The following is a 5,991-nucleotide window of genomic DNA, read 5'->3' as shown; positions in this document are numbered from 1 at the left end:
CAAGTTTTTGGCGCCGTTGCCGGGGACTACGTCTCTTGATTTAAATTACAATTATTTTAATTCGAATTTTTTAAAAAAAAAAAAAATTAAATTAAATAAATAAATAATTTTTTTTTTTTTTTTTTTTTTTAGTGTTTACTTCTCCAATTCAGATTTCACGGGTCACTTTCTTTTTTTTTTTTTTGCAGTGCCTTAGGGTTAATGCAAAAGAGATCTCTACGTCTTGGGAAACCAACACCACTTGATCCTGAGATTGAAAGAACTCTCCTGAGAAGGAAAAGAAACCTTTCTAGAGAATTTGACATGGCTGCACAACGAGATAATTTACCGCTTCGGGATTACTCTGCACCCGTAGCTCGTGGGATACCTGGAGGGGAGATGCAAACTGGAGCTACTGTACCAGCTTCTCTGGTGAATATGCTCAAACAGAACACCTTTGGAGGACTACCATCAGAAGATCCTAATGACCACTTAGAGGGGTTCTTGGAAATCTGTGAGACCCAGCAATTTGATGATGAAGTTTCTGATGGAATGCGACTCCGCTTATTCTCACTCACCTTGAGAGATAAGGCAAAGGTGTGGCTAAGAACAGTGCCTAGAGAAAAGATAGCAACTTGGCAATTATGTGAAAGAGCTTTTCTAGAGAAATTCTTTCCTCCTTCTAAAACTAAAGAATTGAGGAAGAAAATCACTAATTTCCAACAAGGCACTGGAGAGACTATTTATGAAGCATGGGAGCGGTTCAAAGGATATCTTCAAGCATGCCCACAACATGGCTTCAACCGTTGGCTTACCATCCAATTTTTCTTTGAAGGATTGGACCAACAAAGCACCATGATATTAGACTCAGCAGCTGGAGGATCTTTCATGGGGAAACCTATTAATGACTGCATGATTATTTTGGAAAATGTAGCCTCAAATCACAGCCAATACAGTGAAAGAGAAGTCACAGCAAGGAAAGGAACTCCGGGGCGATATGAAGTGAACAATATTGAGTTACTCTTAGCAAAATTTGATACTCTTAATCAAAGATTAGACAAGATGGAAAAAGCTAAGGTTAATTCAGTGGCTACAAATCAAGTATGTGACCTTTGTAGGGAACAAGGGCACACTGCAGTAGATTGTACCTCAATTTTTACTGGAGAAAAAGAAGATACTACTGAACAAGTGGCAGCTTCTCATAATTTCTATGACACTCCTCGAAGAGAGAAGAGTAATCCATATTCCAACACATACAACCCTGGTTGGAAGAATCATCCTAACTTTTCTTGGAAGAATAACCCAGTTCAAGGAACTAGCAATCAGCAACCTAATTTCCGTCCGTCCAATCACTTCATTAATGGGGAAGGAAATCCAGTACAGACACCCTCAATTCAACAAAGTGTTTCAAGATTAGAAAACCTTATGGAGAATTTTGTCACTAATCAAAAACAGACCAATGATTCAATGGCAAATTCTATTCAAAACCTTGCTGTCAAGGTTGAGAATATTACTCTCCACAACAAGATGCTGGAAAATCAAATTGCACAGTTGATGCCTAGTTCAAACAATTCTCCAGGTAAGTTCCCAGGTAAAACAGTTGCAAACCCAGCTGAAAATGTTAATGCTGTTACTTTAAGGAGTGGGAAGAAATTAGACAGACCTGTGTCTAATCAAAATGATAATATTGAGATTGATGAAGACGCTTCTCCTATGGTTGAAAAACCTGAAAAAGAGAGATTAGAAAAAGAAAAAGTATCTTCATCAAAGCCTCAAACTGTTTATCACCCTCCAATTCCTTTTCCTCAAAGGTTAGCAAGGACTAAACTTGATAGACAATTTGAAAAATTTTTAAATATGATCAAACAAGTGTATGTAAACATTCCATTTGTAGAAGCTCTACAACAGATGCCTACATATGCTAAATTTCTTAAGGATCTTTTAGCTAACCGAAGGAAATTGGATGATAGAGAGACTGTTACATTGATCCATCATAATTTGCCCAAAAAACTTAAGGATCCTGGTAGTTTCTCTATACCTTGTCTCATTGGAAATCTAAGGTTTGAAAAAGCCTTATGTGACCTTGGGGCAAGTATCAGTTTAATGCCTTTATCAATTTGCAAGAAATTAGATATGGGAGAATTAAAGCCTACAGCAATGTCAATCCAGTTAGCAGATAGATCTATAAAATATCCCATAGGAATTTTAGAAGATGTTCCAGTTAAGATAGGTAAATTTTTAATTCCGGGAGATTTTGTTGTTTTAGAAATGGAAGAGGACAAACAAATACCAATCATACTAGGTAGACCATTTTTGGCTACAGCAGGCGTGATAGTAGATGTCAAACATGAAAAATTGTCCTTATCCATTAATGATGAAACAATGGAATTTAATATTGCTAAATCTGTTAGACAACCTTCTCTTGAAAATATTTGCTGCAGGGTTGATATATTGCCTAAAGACATGGAGGAAGAGGTCATGAGATCTATTTTGAGGGATCCCTTGGAGAATTTTCTAGTTGGAGGAAAGCACATAGATCTTGAGGGGATTCAACCTAATTATGCTTGCTTGATCGATTCAAGTCCCCCGTGTAAAGAAAAAGATCCTCTAGTAGAAAGTCTTCTTGAGTCTTCAACAGATTGGCAAGAAGAAAACTCTCCAAAGTTAGAACTTAAACCACTTCCTTCATCTTTAAGGTATGAGTTTTTGGGGGCTAATTCCACTTATCCAGTCATAGTAAATTCAGCTTTAAATGAAAAAGAAACTGAAAAACTTCTCAATGAGTTGAGAAAATTTAGAAAAGTTATTGGATATACTATGGCTGATATAAAGGGAATTAGTTCTTCATTTTGTATGCATCGCATCTTCTTGGAGGAAGGATCCAAACCTTCTGTTGAAGCTCAAAGAAGACTAAATCCCAAGATGAAAGAAGAGGTAAAGAAAGAAATTTTGAAATTATTGGATGCTAAGGTAATTTATGCTATATCTGATAGTCCTTGGGTAAGTCCAGTTCATGTGGTTCCTAAGAAAGGTGGGATGACAGTAGTTAAAAATGATAATAATGAATTAATTCCCACAAGAACTGTGACTGGGTGGCGTATGTGTGTTGATTATAGAAAATTAAATAATGCCACTAGAAAGGATCACTTTCCCTTACCTTTTATTGATCAAATGCTTGAAAGGTTAGCAATGCATTCATACTTTTGTTATTTGGACGGATACTCCGGTTTTCATCAAATCCCTATTCATCCATTAGACCAAGAGAAAACTACTTTTACATGTCCCTATGGTACTTTTGCTTATAGGAGAATGCCTTTTGGCCTATGTAATGCACCTGCTACCTTTCAAAGATGTATGACTGCAATCTTTAGTGATTTATTAGAAAAAGAGATGGAAGTTTTCATGGATGACTTTTCAGTTTATGGTATTTCCTTTGATGACTGTCTATTAAATCTAACTAAAGTATTGCAGCGTTGCTCTGAAGTGAATTTAGTCTTAAATTGGGAAAAATGTCATTTTATGGTACAAGAAGGAATTGTCTTAGGACACCTAATATCTGGGAGAGGAATTGAGGTAGATAGAGCAAAAATAGAAGTAATTGATAAATTGCCTCTTCCAATTGATGTTAAAGGTGTTAGAAGTTTCTTAGGGCATGCCGGTTTCTACCGAAGGTTTATTAAAGATTTTTCAAAAATCTCTAAACCATTATCTAATCTACTTGTGAAAGAGGTACCTTTTAACTTTGATGTTTCTTGTAAGAATGCATTCTACAGGTTGAAAGAAGCTCTCACTACAGCTCCTATTCTGCAAACTCCTGACTGGAGCCTTCCTTTTGAAATCATGTGTGATGCAAGTGACTATGCTATAGGAGCTGTATTGGGACAAAGAAAGGACAAGAAGGTTCATGCTATATACTATGCCAGCAAGACTCTTGATGAAGCCCAAGCCAATTATGCAACAACAGAAAAAGAATTGTTAGCAGTCGTCTATGCTTTTGAAAAGTTCAGATCTTATCTTGTGGGGTCTAAGGTTATTGTTTACACAGATCACTCTGCCCTAAAGTATCTTTTTAATAAAAAGGATGCTAAACCTAGGCTCCTCAGATGGATTCTCCTTTTACAAGAATTTGATTTAGAGATTGTGGACAGAAAGGGAGTAGAAAATGTAGTAGCTGATCATCTCTCTCGACTTCCACAAGACCAAGCAACAAAGGAGGAACTCCCTATTAATGACAGCTTCCCAGACGAAAAGCTTTTAGCAGTTGTTGTGAAAAACAGTCCCTGGTATGCAGATTATGTGAATTACTTAGCATGTGGAGTCCTTCCTGAAGACTTTAATTATCAACAAAAGAAGAAATTCTTTAGTGACCTTAACAGCTTTATTTGGGATGAACCTTACCTATATAAGAGGTGTAGAGATGGTATCTACAGAAGGTGTATCTCAGAAGAAGCAGCTCCTCACATCATTCACTCATGTCATTCTTCCGCATATGGAGGGCATGCTAGTACGTCAAAAACTGCAGCTAAAATTCTACAATCTGGTTTTTACTGGCCAAACTTATTTAAGGATACTTGGAAGATGGTAAATTCTTGTGACCAATGCCAAAGATCAGGGAATATATCCAGGAAACATGAAATGCCATTAAATGGGATTTTAGAAGTAGAAATTTTTGATGTATGGGGAGTAGATTACATGGGACCATTCCCAAGTTCTAAAGGTTACAAGTTCATATTAGTTGCAGTTGATTATGTGTCCAAGTGGGTAGAAGCGATTCCCGCTCAAACGAGTGATTCAAATACTGTCATTAAACTCTTCAAAAGAATTATATTTCCAAGATTTGGGGTCCCAAGAGCTGTGATCAGTGATGGAGGCTCACATTTTATTGAAAGAAAGTTTGAATCTCTCTTAAAAAAGTATGGAGTCACTCACAAGGTTGGTACACCTTATCACCCTCAAACAAGTGGACAGGTAGAAATATCCAACAGAGAAATCAAAAAGATTCTTGAGAAGACTGTATCTACAACAAGAAAGGACTGGTCTTTAAGATTAGATGAAGCTCTTTGGGCCTACAGGACTGCTTACAAAACACCTATTGGCATGTCTCCATTTAGGCTGATTTATGGCAAATCTTGCCATCTTCCTGTAGAGCTAGAACACAAGGCTTTGTGGGCAATAAAATACTTCAACTATGACCTAAAGGATGCTGGAGAAAAAAGGAAATTGGAACTCAATGAGCTTGATGAAATCATATTAGACTCATATGAAAATGCTAAGATTTACAAAGAAAGAACAAAGAGGTGGCATGACAAGCATATACATAGAAGAGAATTCAAGCAAGGGGACTCGGTGCTATTATTTAATTCCAGACTCAGATTGTTTCCTGGAAAATTGAAGTCAAGATGGTCAGGGCCTTTTACAGTTCAAAAAGTATATCCCTATGGAGCTGTAGAAATCAGAAACGATAAAGGCGACATATTCAAGGTCAATGCACAGAGATTGAAGTTATATTTCCATGGGGAACACTTAGAAAAATTATACTCTATGGTTCTTCAGGAACCTACTCAAGTTTCTTAAAAAAAAAAAAAAAAATAAATAATAATAATAATAATAAAATAAAATTTCAGAGTTCCAGAGAGAATCACGACCGTGATTCTAAATCACGGGCATGATCTTCTCTGGAAAATTTTTGGAAAACCCCAGAGAGAATCACGACCGTGATTATAAATCACGGGCGTGATCTTCTCTGGAAAATTTTTGGAAAACCCCAGAGAGAATCACGACCGTGATTATAAATCACGGGCGTGATCTTCTCTGGAAAATTTTTGGAAAACCCCAGAGAGAATCACGACCGTGATTATAAATCACGGGCGTGATCTCCTCTGTTTGAATTTTTGAAAACTCACAAAGAGAATCACGGCCGTGATTTCCAATCACGCCCGTGATTCCCTGCTGACGCTCAACAGATACAACCCGTGATTTTTGAAATTCCCCTTTCCCTTATATATTTTTCCC

The 5,991-nt window shown here is 36.9% G+C and overlaps 1 non-coding gene across 1 annotated transcript; it reads right to left on the bottom strand.

The window, feature by feature from the left end:
• Positions 1 to 672: 672 nt before the first annotated feature.
• On the bottom strand, positions 673 to 779 carry LOC145950199 (small nucleolar RNA R71). The gene has a single exon (XR_014428306.1). It is a non-coding gene; the product is annotated as a small nucleolar RNA R71 (small nucleolar RNA).
• Between the last annotated feature and the right edge of the window lie 5,212 nt (positions 780 to 5,991).

Source organism: Cajanus cajan, chromosome 7 (assembly GCF_000230855.2).
Source record: "Cajanus cajan strain Asha chromosome 7, NIPB_CcT2T_4, whole genome shotgun sequence".
In the NCBI taxonomy this organism is placed as follows: Eukaryota; Viridiplantae; Streptophyta; class Magnoliopsida; order Fabales; family Fabaceae; genus Cajanus; species Cajanus cajan.
The sequence above is the reverse complement of the archived record's forward strand: the minus strand, read 5'-3'. Positions and strand labels throughout refer to the sequence as shown.